Below are 13,953 nucleotides of genomic sequence, written 5' to 3'. Positions count from 1 at the left end.
TGGCATTTTTTGGTTAACTATGTTTATTCCCTTATTAGACTGGATTATTATATGTTATATGTAATAGTCCTTATAAATGATAAAGGTTTGAAAGATTTGAACTGTATTTCATTCAAAGTTTAATTCAGAGAGGAACATGTAGCAAATGTGTAATCAGTATTTATGGAAGGACAGAATGAGACAGAAAGAGAATTGTAGGTGTTAATGAAGGAGGGACAGAATTGAATAAGAAACCTGAATAACAGGAAAATCCCAAAGATAAAGAATGGTATAAAATATGTAGCAGGACTAAGTTAAACAGCTTTTGCTATCACACATGGGATAGCATTAAGTCACAGATATAAATACAGTCAAAAGCTGACCATTTGTCTATTATTAAGAATTTCAAAAAACAGTAGAGCATGTGCTTTAGCATCAAGGCCCTGGATTCCAGCATCCACACAGACACTCACATGACAACAGATAAAAGACTTTCAATGTGGAGTTTTTTATGATATAAAGTAAGCTTACTTCATGATAATTTCTCAAGAATGCATTTTATGATAGTGGGATTTATGCTTTTATTTCAAATAAAGAGATTGCATCCCACCCATCACTATCTAGTTTCTCAACCATATTGTTATAACTGATTTTCTCTTCATATAGAATCATAAGAACATCTGTGAATTATAATGCCACCCTCCCCCCTTGGAAACCACTGTGCAACAGCAGCAGGCAGCAGTACACCTGGGCTCCAAGTCCTGTCACATGGAAAGACTATGCTACCAAGAACCTTGGACCTCAGGTCTAACAGGTTTGTAGTTGCAAACATCACCAGTTTCTGCTACCAGGGTCACCAGCACAGAAGAAGTTATCACACAGGTACTGTATGAAAATGTATTCATTTTTATTAATTACTAAATATAAGCAAGGCCTTTATAAAGTATTTTTGAAATTTTGACACTCAAATTTCATTCAATCATAAATTAAAGTTCTATATGCTACAGTTTTCTGCTGGTTATGGTGGTGCACGCCTGTAATCCCAGAGCTTTGGAGGCTGAGGCAGGAGGGTCATGAGTTCAAAGCCGGCCTCAGCAAAAGCAAGGCTCTAAGCACTACTCAGTGAAACCCTGTCTCTAAATAAAATCAAAATAGGGCTGTGGATGTGGCTTAGTGGTTGAGTGCCCCTGAGTTCAATTCCTGGTACCCTGCCCACTCCCCAAAAAGTTCTATATGCTACAGTTTTCTGACAAAGAGTAATATATTTTCATCTCAAAGCTAATATGGATTCCAACTCTACCACAAGATATGGTTTATGCTATGGTCTAGAACAGGCATCTGTCATTTGGCATAGGGTCTGAATGCATTGTTTAAATCTGCATGATATATTTCCCTTGAGTTTTAAAGCTAAGGAAAATTAATTCCAGTGTCCTAATATAAGGGCAATGCATTTTTATTGTAAATAGTAAAAATACTTCAAATTAGAAAATAAGTTAAAGGCCTGGGAAACAATTGTAAGATAACTCTATAAACCCAGAGAAGACACCTAAAATGCTTAATTCTATAGGAACAGAGTGGAGTCTAATTTTTTGGAAAGAGGAGAGAAGAATGCTTAATTTCTTTTGAGTCAGCCCAGTTTTACTAATTTTTAGATACTTTGGATAATTTTTAATAAAAATCATTCTTTAGCTCAATTGTATCTGACTTGAAAGAAGTGTGCATATACTTTGTACTTCCATAACGGAGCCTAATACTCTGTATGTACAATATATCTTGCTGAATTTTTTGCACTTATTTGAATTGAATGAGAGATTGGGTCACTTTCATCTGGCTTACAAATGATGAGAATGCATGCTGAAAATAGTGAAAAAGATTTTGATAATTTGTTTGTGAAAAGAGAGAGGTTAAAAGGAAATTATTAGTCAGATAAGCTTTAAGCTGAGCTGAGAGAACCTCACTAAAATATTTCATGAAGGTTTATTTGGTATTGACATATACATGTATTTCCCTCCCAGCTGGAATGACTAAAAGGGCTGTCATGGTTGGTTGAGTAAATAATACATGCTTTAAAAATAATTATAAATCTGTATTCACCTGATGGACTTTGTATTCATTCTAGTCAATTGGGCATATAATACTCCTTTAAAAAATAAGTACATATAATGCATTAAAAACTGCTTAAACACCCATTTAACCAGAGGGGCCAAAACAGCTCTAAAATGAAGCATGTGATTAACACTAATGGAAATTATGCATATGTAATGAAAGGAGAACCCCAAATCCTTTTAAAGAGGACTATGACAGGAGAATGACAGCTGGGAAATATGAAGATTTAAGATGACTATTGTTTCTAAAGTACTCTCTGCCCTTATAGCAACCAATAACTCCCAGAGTGGTTAGTCTTGGGGTCCAAGGCAATAAATGCACTGATATTTAAAATAAAACATTGCTAAAGGGAAGAGCATAACAGACTGATGATAAATAATGCAGCAATGTAATTGGATTGCATCTCTGTACTTAAACAGCTATTTACTTATGATGGTTCCTGTCATGCTTAGAGGTCTTACCCAAGACTCCTTCTTTATAATGTTAAACACAAGAGACACTCATACCATACTGCATTTCAAGTTGTTAATGAGCTTAATTTGGAAATAATCTCACAATATTTTTAGATTAACAACATTTTCTTTTTAAAGAGGTTGAAGGGCATATGCAACAGTTGGCCTAAAACACATAATAATTCTGGCTCATTTCTCTTTTGGTTGGAGTTTTAAGAGAGTATTTCCCAAATGGCCACATAGATGATGGAAATTCTGAAGCAAATACTAATCTACCTATTGACCAAAATTTTTCTCCATTAGCCTGAAAAACAAGTTTGGCATTATCAACATGGGTGCTTTTTAGGGGGTAAAAGTTGGTTAGGATGTCCACTGTTAAAATGAAAATATATTACCTAGACACGATATATATATGAACTCATAAATACTCTTCAGTCCATCAATTCACTTTTCAGATAAACCATCCATGACCTAAGAAAGCACAGTGGTCTTGTCTGAGTGTGGGACACAGGAGCAAGTGGTCTGATGCAGAAAAAGGCCTAAGAAATAAATATATAGTGTACTTGCAGGTTATGCAAAAAGGCTATGAACAATCAATGAGCAGAATGAATGCTGAGACAGTCTCAAGAAAACCTCAAAACAGACTTTCATATTCTCATCCATTACCTTGCTGATCACTTTCAAAATGATATCACAATATCAGATTATGTATAGGGAGAAACAAATTTGGATCTCAAATTGATATCACATTGGTAACCACTTAAATTCCACCCCAGTCCCAGGCTCTTTTATATTTCAAATACTAACAACAGCAATTTGAATGTTGCTAGAATGCATGCATCTGGAGGACAGAGACTTTTCTGTGTATGGTATCTAGGCAGTATTATTGATACAAAGAAAAGCACCTGAAATATAGGAGATTCATAATGAATATTTGTAAATGAATGAACTGAATGAACAAGTGTAAGTATGATAAGCCTTTCAGAAGCATAGGATCAGAAATAAATATCAAAGTCAAATGATAATGATGAGTTGGCTTCTTACTTAATTTTGTCTTCTCATGTATAATAAAGATAGCTTAGCTCTAATAGATGCTTTGAATGAGTAATAGCTTTGACATAGAAAAAAAGAAAACACAGAGTAGAAAATAAGAAAACTTGCTGCCTTCAAGAGGAGAATGGAGAAGACCAAAATAAATAAACAAACCCCAAAGAATATCTTAGAGTGCCATTAACAGGAGAACATGGAAATAAAGATCTAAAAACCAAAGTCCCATCAATATCCCTGAATCTAGTTCTGGTCTGTGTGAAGACTGGCTTGTTATGAATACTTCTTTTATATTCCCATGAGATAAATGCTGCCTTCCGAACTCCCAGGTCATATGAAGATTAGAAAGCAGAGAGAGAGACTCTATGCTCCAGATACAAAATATATATCCTATAACCACGCCCCCAATGACCCACTTCCTCCAACCACATCCTATCTGCCTCCAGTTATTAGTTAATCCCATTAGGGATTGATTTACTAATCAGGTGAAGGCTATGACCCAATCATTTCTCTGCCAAACCTTCTTACATTGTCTCACACATGAGCTTTTGGGGGACCCTTCACATCCAAACCATAACAAGGAGGAAGGCATAAAAATTTATATTTGAAACTAATAAACTTATAGAGGAAGTAAGAATGGAAAAGTTGGTGAATAGCAACTCTCAGTGGCCTTGAAGATCATATGATACAGATTTAGATGGAATAAAAACAACTTTGTTTTTATTTGGTTCTTCAAATTACTTTACATTTTGGAAAAAAATCTAATCTAATACATTATGCCCCAATGAACATGGAAATAAAGATCTAAAAACCAAAGTCCCATCAATATCCCTGAATCTAGTTCTGCCCCAATGATATTTTTAATACCATTTGCCCAAAGTGCTTGCCTAACATACCTGTCAGATAGATGTTTCATAAGTTGCTCTCCCAATTTCACTCTAAACATAAACATATTCAATGAGATATTCAAACCCAAATATTTCCAGTGCAAGTTGAAAGGTAGATCTTCTTAGCCAAAATCTTTAAAACACACACACACACACACACACACACACACACACACACACACAGAGAGAGAGAGAGAGAGAGAGAGAGAGAGAGAGATTTGTACACACACTTTTTTTTTACATTTTTAGAGCTTAAACTATACATTTTCCTCCATTCTATTTAATATTACCTTAATGACAGATGTGTCTTTTGTTTCAATTTAATCTCCCTTGTGCAACTTTTAATGCTTTCTTCAAAATTCAACAGTTAAATCCAGAACCATAGAAATAAAATCTTGATGACTCTTAAAGACTTTAAGATTAATGCAGGAAGAAATTACCTTGGTTAGTCATGCCTATTCTTATTAGTAGCCTGCAGTTTGCCTTTACCAAAGAACTGGTGGGAGTTTGATGTACATAATAAACAGAAATGAAAACCGTCCTTCTTATTTAAATTATGTCAACAAAACAAGTAAGTAATTCTATGGTGAAGAAGCAAGTTTAGAGGATTTTTTAATGGAAGCCCCATATAAATATCACGAATATCTTTCTAAATAAGAATATCGTGGACAGCTAAGCAACATCAAGACATCTATTACCTTGGGGAGCTTGTAATTGTTCTTTCAGAATATGCTATCAACACTGCAGTGTTTAATCAATTAATCATGCAGCTGCTATCACGAAAACCTCTACCAGGTGAACTGTCAGTGTATCTGCATACTGTGCATGAACTAAGAATGATAACACACACAAAAAAACAATGTCTTTTTTTAACCTGCTTCCCCCTTTTCAAAGAAAAAATAGCAGAGCCAGTTGAAACTCTGAACTAAGAATATTCACACATAACTGAGAGAGTGATTGCAATCTTCTCATATCTACCTTATTTAATATATAATAAAAATACCACTCAGATTTTTACCAATGGACAAAAGTAATATCTAATTATCTATTGATAATTGCATGTCAGATACAATTTTGAATTCTTTATGTAGACCTCAGTATTCCTACTAAAACATTTTTGTAGTGGTTTTGCTTCCAGGGACATTCACCAATGTCTGGAACCATTCTGGTTGTCAGAACTCTGGGGAATGGTGATGCTATTGGCATATAAGAGATGTAGGTCAGGGATGCTGCTAAACATCCTTCAATGTACTGGACAACTCCCACAACAAAGAAATCCAATCCAACATGTCAGAAGTGTAGAGAGTGACAAACTCTGCCCTGTTTTCCTCTTCATTTAACAGATGAAAGCACATGAATCTTAAAGAGTACATAGGCTGCAAAAGGTTCAGTGGCAACAAGCAGTAGAGCTGAAATTCCAGCAAAACACAGTTCAACTTCAAAACCTATATGCTTTTGGTGTGGGTAGGCGGTAATCTACCCACCTGATCTTCATGACCCATTCAAATTCTTACCAGCAAGCTGGGAATTTATAGCTAGAGCTTTCTTGTTTCTCATAACTTTCTATGGTTCTAACTATGAACCTTCTAGAAAGGTTATCTGATTGTCTCTCCATTCCTACCCTGGGTGAGGATGAGGCCTCCCTAAGGTTTTGCCCTACTGTTACCTGTTTCTTGATGTTGTAGGGTTCCTATTGCTCTCTTATTCTGCTACTTGGAATTAAATCATCATTTGAATCTTTACCAGGGAGAAGCTGGAATGCTTACACAAATGCAGATTTCTGAGCCCCTTTGTATAACTGTAGAAGAGTCTTCAAGAGACAATTTTGGTGCATTTGGTCCACAAATCACATTTTGAGGAGCACAGCACTGATAGTCCCTATTATCTTCAGTGTTCCAATATTGGAATCTCATGCCCAATGCAGATCGTATGCTGTTTTTAATTCCTTATTACTGACAACCTAGAGAATAGGTTCAAGTTTATCAGGGGGACAAACTCTTCAGAAATATTGTATTTCATACTATGCCACTTACTAATATTTCATCATCTAATCAATTAAAACTTACAATAATATTTCCACAGATTTTCCAGGCAGTGCATAGAAAACAGGAATAGTTTATGATTGCTTATAAGTAAAAATCAGGTGCACCCCAAAGATGAGATTAAATAGATGGGGGATAAGTAGTATGAAATGTTCAACGACAGTACAGAATATATTTTCACTGTATATTTTAATATGTTAGCAATATCACATCATCTGCTGGTGATGAAACTACAGTTGATGTTTTTCCCAATGTTGCCTAATTTTTCTGTAATGAAGATGTACTATGCATGTGATTTGTTTTAAGAAAACATATCCTACAATTTTGAGAAAAATTGTGGGTGTCAGTGAGGACTCAATGCTGCATTCAGCATTCTTGCAATATTTAAACAATCATCATCATCATCACCATCACCATCATTATCCCTCTAAATCTCACAACAAAGCTTTCAATTAACCAGAAGCTTCATGGATGATTTGAGTTATTTCACAATGAATTTGGTACTTACTCCAAAGCTGTGATTTAATAACCTTTCTGTTAATAATTGTGACATGGAGTAAAGACAATTCTGGAAAGCACTGAGGAGTTAAGAGACACAAGGGCAAGAAAGCACAAAGGCTAAGCTATTTTCAATGAGAAACTAAGGAAAAGGTATTAAAGGGATGGAGCTATAAGATGACAAGAACTGAAGAGACAGCATCTAGAACTTAGAGGGGAGGAAAACAATTGTTTTTTTTTTTTTTTTTTGTTGTTGTTGTTGTTTTGTTTTTTCTAAAGGGACTAAAAATTAACCAAGTAGATTGCAATTCCAGATAAGAAACTTCCTCCTCCTATAGAAAAGTGTTAAAAATTACAATGTGCAGCAAGAAGAAAGTAATATCCTTTCTTAAAACATGTTCAAATAACCCTCCGCCTCCCCAGTACCTGTGTAGGATGCATGTGCATCTAGGGTACTGGTGCTGGAAGATGACTGGGGAGTTTGATGCTAAAGCCAATTTGTAATTTTCACCAAGCCTCCCAGGTGAAAAGCTGGGAAAAGCCTGGCTTCAGAAGTTAAAAATAGGTCTCTTTGCACAAAAATTATTAGGCTCCTTTGAGTTACCAGGATCACAGACTAGGGAGAGAGTCTAAATTTAGATTATTTTCCTTAAGGAATAGGCAGGCACCTGCCAAGATGCATGTTCATCATCCATAGAGAATTAATGGAAACTAATGAATCTCCATATTTTGGCAGAAAAGTAACATGCTCAGGCTCAAACTCTGGATTGTTAGGATGAGACAGCAATAATACAAATGTGCATTTTACCCAAAAAGATTGTCAGGTCACATTAAGAGCCTACTAACAAATGTGGTCAAATTTAGAAAAGTAGGGAGAGAAAATATACAATTTAAATAATTTCATCCTGTATAGGCAAGTTTGTCTTTCTTCCTAAAATGAAAGGTTGTTTTTTTTTTTTTTTTCTAATTAAAAACAGCATGCCCATTCATTGGAAAGCTACATGGAAGGAAAAGATAAACCAATTTATAGTCACCTCCACAACCCACTAATTTTATGTGATAGGGAGAGCCAGACCAACTACTTCTATCATTTTGTTCAGATTTTTCTAGCATGGACACACACAAACATACAAGCTGGCCTTGAACTTAAAATCCTCCTGAATCAACCTCCCAAGGCAAAGAGCTTCTACATGCACACACCCACACATGTTTTTTTCTCATTGTAGTAGAAATTTTTCCTAATAAGTGTAAGCAGATGAATGATCAATTCATTATGATCCCTGTTAATAAGTATTTGGTTTGAAATTTTTCACTATTACAAATGGTATTATGGGAAACATCTACTCTTATTTAGTCCCAATCCATGACCCACAAAGCTTTAAGAAGGATCTTATAGGAATAGAAATCTTATTTTATCTTTTTTATTTGTTTGTTTAAAGGCCATTCATGGAATTCCATTACCATTAGAATTAGGCTCATACTTCTTTCCATGGCCTAAAAGATTAGAATGTTTCCTGTATCTTCACTACCATCTTTACCCACTATGCCCACTGATGATGATCTTTATTTGTTCCTCAAATGTGTCATGTTATTTTTTGCCTTGGGGCTTTTTACACATTTCTTTCCACTGCTTAGAAAGCTCTTTGCCTTGGGAGGTTGATTCAGAAGGATTTTAAGTTCAAGGCCAGCTTCAGCAATTTAGCTAGGCTCTGTCTCCCCAAAAAAGAACTGGGGATATAGCTCAATGATAAAGTATCCCTGGGGTCAGTCCCCAGTACCATAAAGAAAGCAAGCTCTTCAACCAGAGCTGTCTTTAATCTCTCAGTGTTCATCTTTCCATCTTTCTCCTCAGGTTTAACCTTCTACCTGTTATTGGGCTCTTTGTTTCTGTCTCCATTCTTCATCTTTATGCCCCAGTTATAGCTTCCTATGTAAATAAGGTATCAGGTCTTAACTATTCCCTTCAGCATCTGCCTTAAGGCTTCACCTTCTTATATAAAGAAGTTCTAAGTAAAAACAATTCTTGCTCTAAGAATTCTCATGATGTTAAAATCAATTTTTCACCTACATGAATATCCATTCTCCTAGTCTCCTAGACCCTAAAGGTACTAACTGTTTTCTATACCTCCCTTGCTGCCTCCCCATGCCTCTCATCCAGTGGCGTGTGATATCACTGACAAGTTCTCCTATACAAAATATCTCTCCATGCCCAGACTCTGGAGCAGAATCTTCTGGTTATTGCCAAGAATATTCAATATCTCTCTGCTGAGTTCTCCTCCTGTGCTTTCCTTCTCCACCTTACTCATCAGACCATGGTTGCCCTTCTCACTCCAGATCATAAGACTCCTTCTAAGATATAATAAATTTACACATTCATTCATAATTTTGAGAATTTCTGATGTGCAGGGCAGAGATAAAAATTTAAATAACACCCCTCCATGATTTCAAGCAGGTGAAGTGTGCAGGGCAAAATACTGAAGTGCCTGGCTATGGTTTTACTTAACTGGAGTATCAACTGCTTTGCCTATCATTGGAAATCCCCCTAATGCAGCAGGAGCTTGCCTGTGTTCTATTTGCCTTGACTTTCCTTTTTGTTATACTGTTCCACACGCTTCAGTTACAATGAAGTTATCATTTGCTGAAAAACTCTTAAATTCAATCTCTGTCCTTTCCATTCTGGCTGGCACTGCCCTTCCTTTTGATGACACTGCACAGTCCTTTCTCCAGTGCTTTGTAAATCTAACTCCTGCAGCCTTCTAGAAAGCCACTTCCCTCCTCCCATCTTTCAGCAAGTGTAACCAATATCCCTCTCACTTTGTGTTTATAGTAGAACACTTATCCAGCCCACCTTCTAGAATAGGCACTTGTACATCTGTACTGTTATTCAATTTTGCATCTCTAAAAGTGTCTTTCACATAACAGGCACTCAATACATGCTGGAGTGAACATAACAAGCACACAAGGCAAGAACATCATTTTCAGTTCATAATCAGATTGCTAACATTAAAGGAGCCTGCAAAGGGATCTGGATCTACTGTGAGTATAAAATCAGCTAGAGAGACTAAATAATACACTGTTGAATGATGAATGGATAGTAGAAGAAATCAGAGATGAAATACTTAGAGGTAAATAAGAACACTGATACAACATATCAAAATCTTTGGGACACTATTAATGGAGTATTAAGAGGAAAGTTCATTGTGTTGAGCTCATTCATTAAAAGAATAGAAAGTCAATGAATAAATGACCTGACATTACATTTCAAAGCCCTAGAAAAAGAGGAATCAATCAATACTGAAAGCAGAAGAAGACAGAAAGTAATTAAAATCAGAGCTGAAATCAAAGAAATTGAAACAGAAGAAACAATTCAAAAAACTGACAAATAAGAAAGTTGTTGTTTTGAAAAAAATAAATAAAACTGATAAACCCCTAGCAATGAAAACAAAGAGAAAGAAAAAGAAAACTTAAGTTACTAAAATTTGTGATGAAATAGGAAATATCATGACAGAGATTATTGAAATACAAAAGATAATTAGAAATTATTTTGAAAACTTATACTCCAATAAAATAGAAAATCTCAAAGATTTGACACATTTCTAGAGACATATGACCTACCCAAACTGAATCAGGAGGACATACACAATTTAAACTGGTCAATTTCAAATAATGAAATAGAAGACACCATCAAAAGTCTACCAATAAAGAAAAGTGCAGGACTAGACGGATTCTCAGCTGAGTTCTACAAGACCTTCAATGAAGAATTAACACCAATGCTTCTTAAATTATTCCAAGAAGAAAAGGAGGGAACTCTTCCAAACTCATTCTTTGATGTTAGTATCATCCTGATATAACAAAACCAGACAAAAACACATCAAGGAAAGAAAATTTCAGACCAATATCTCTGATGAACAGAGATGCCAAATTTTTCAATAAAATTCTGACAAATTGCATACAAAAACATATTTAAAAAACAGTGCCCCACAATCAAGTGGAGTTCATCCCAGGGATGCAATGTTGGTTCAACATTTGGAATCCATAAATGTAATTCATCACATCAATAGACTTAAAGATAAGAATCATATGATCATGTCCATAAATGCAGAAAAATCATTTGACAAAATACAGCACAACATTCTAGAACTAGTAAATGATTTCAGCAAAGTAGCAGGATATAAAATCAATAACCACAAATCAAATGCATAAATATACATAAATGATGAATCTACTGAAAGAGAAATTACGAAATTAGAAATTACCACCCCATTCACAATAGCCTCAAAAAATAAAATAATTGGGAATCAATCTAATAAAAGTGGTGAAAGACCTTTACAATGAAAACTACAGAACACTAAAGAAAAAAAAAATTAAAGACCTTAGAAGATGGGAAGATCTCCCATGCTCCTAGAAAAGCAGAATTAGTATCTTCAAAACGTCCATACTACAAAAAGCACTATACAAATTTAATGCAATTCCTGTTAAAATTCCAATGATGTTCTTCATAGTAATAGAAAAAACAATCATGAAATTCATTTGAGAAACTAAAACATCCAAATAGCCAAAGCAATCCTTAGCAAGAAGAGTGAAGCAAGAGGCATCACAATACCAGACCTTAAACTATACTACAGAACAATAGTAACAAGAACAGCATGGTGTTGGCACCAAAAGAGATGTGTAGACCAATCATACAGAATAGAAGACACAGAGACAAACCCACATAATACAGTTATCTCATACTAGACAAAGACGCAAAAAAACAAATGGTGCTGGGAAAACTGGAAATCCACATGTAACAAAATGAAATACAACCCCTATCTCGCACTCTGTACAAAACTTAATTCAAAGTGTATCAAAGACTTAGGCACTAGAACAGAGACCTCTGCCTAACAGAAGAAAAAATAGGCCCAGATCTTCACCATATCCTCTTAAGAACTGACTTCCTTCACAAGACTCCTAAAGCACAAGAAGTAGAATCAAGAATCAATAAACAGGATGGGTTCAAACTAAAAACTTCCTCACAGCAAAGGAAACTATCAATATGAATAGAGCCTACAGACTGGGAAAAAATCTTTACCAAGGAACTTCAGATAGAGCATTAATCTCTAGGAAAAAAATCTTAACACCAAAAATGAAAAATAAAAATAAAATATAACCCAATCAATAAATGGGCTAAGGGATTGAACAGACACTTCACAGAAGAAAAAAATACAACTGATTAACAAATATATGAAAAAATGTCCAACATCTCTAGCAATTAGAGAAATACAAATCAAAACTACACTGAGATTTCATCTCACTCCATTCAGAATGGCAATCATCAAGAATACAAGCAACAATAAATGTTGGTGAGGAAGTAGGGAAAAAATACACTCATACACTGCTGTTGGGACTGTAAATTGGTGCATCCAGTATGGAAATCAGTATGGAGATTCCTCAGAAAACTTGAAATGGAGCCACCATTTGACCCAGCTATCCCACTCCTTGGTTTATATCCAAAGGACTTAAAATCAGCATACTACAGTGATGCAGCCACATCAATGTTTATAGTAGCTCACATTAGCTAAGCTATAAAAACAACCTAGGTGCCCTTCAACAGATGAATGGATAAGGAAAGGTGGCGTATATATGCAATGGAGTATTACTCAGCCTTACAGAAGAATGGAATTACAGCATTTGCAGGTAAATGGATGGAGCTAGAGAATATCATGCTAAGTGAAATAAGTCAATCCCTAAAAAACAAGGTTGAATATTTTTTTTTCTGATATGAGAATGCTAATTCACAATGAGGGCAGGGAGAGTAGTGGTACGTTGCACTAGGCAGAGAGATGTGAAGGGACAGGAGGGGTAATGGGGGTTGGAAGCATAGTATAATAAATCAGACATTATTACCCTATATGCATACATGACTACACGACCAGTGTAGTCATGTATAACAAGAAGAATCAGAAGTTATAAATTTATGCATGATGTGTAAAAATGCATTATACTGTCATTTATAACTAATAAGAACAAATAAAAAATAAGACTTTAAAAAATCAGAGGAGGTCACATTCACATAAAAGTTTGCTAATTCCTCCAAGATGAACCAATCACTTAGAAAGTGTTCTTTCAGCTTCCCTACACTGTCCAGGCAATTACTCTAAAGAAAGTCTTCAACCTTCTCTACTTCCCATCATATCAACCACTATATTTAGACAGAGGAAGTAAGACAATATATAAGAATACCAAATCATACTTTTATCCTTTTAACCACAGGTAAAAAAACAAAAGCATGGCCATCTGTGGGATCTAGTATAGGTAGGCACACTTTGATTGTCTACTCAGTCCCACAAATGGATGGCAGGACCCTGTTGCAGTGCTCATGGGCACTTTCATCAAAGCAGACTCATCAAAATGACTGAAACAAGGACAGAGGCACAACATGGAAAGTACAGTGTATTGCTCCTGCAGGAAGGGTAGATGAGAGGTAGCATAAAAACTGCACTGCCTGGAAAGAATAATATTGCAAGGTGGAGGACCTAAACATACAATTATTAATGCAATAATAATATACATTAGAATTCTAGACAATGTGCTGAGTGTTTTATTTGAATGATTTCATTTAATTGCCAAGACAACTTCAAAAGTGGTGGTGATGATGGAAATAGTAATGCTTAGTGGTGGGGGTAGTCCCCTCTAGGGGAAAAAAAAACCCAAAACACTCCACGACTAGACTATGAAGCTACTCAGAATGGGCTAGAATTCAAATCTATAAAGTGTGATAGCAGAGCTATCATCTCAACCTGGTTCCTGGTACCTTGTGTATTGTGTGGCTCTGAATTAGAAGGTGGTAAATTATTTATACTTACAAAGGATATTGGCATGGCAAAAAAACTAAACACTTGATACTCCAACTGAGAAACAAATATTTATGACAGTGAGAAATTCATTTGGGGGATTTCTGCT

The sequence above is a fragment of the Marmota flaviventris genome, unplaced genomic scaffold, assembly GCF_047511675.1.
Source record: "Marmota flaviventris isolate mMarFla1 unplaced genomic scaffold, mMarFla1.hap1 Scaffold_48, whole genome shotgun sequence".
Classification (NCBI taxonomy): domain Eukaryota; kingdom Metazoa; phylum Chordata; class Mammalia; order Rodentia; family Sciuridae; genus Marmota; species Marmota flaviventris.
This window is presented reverse-complemented; position numbering follows the sequence as displayed.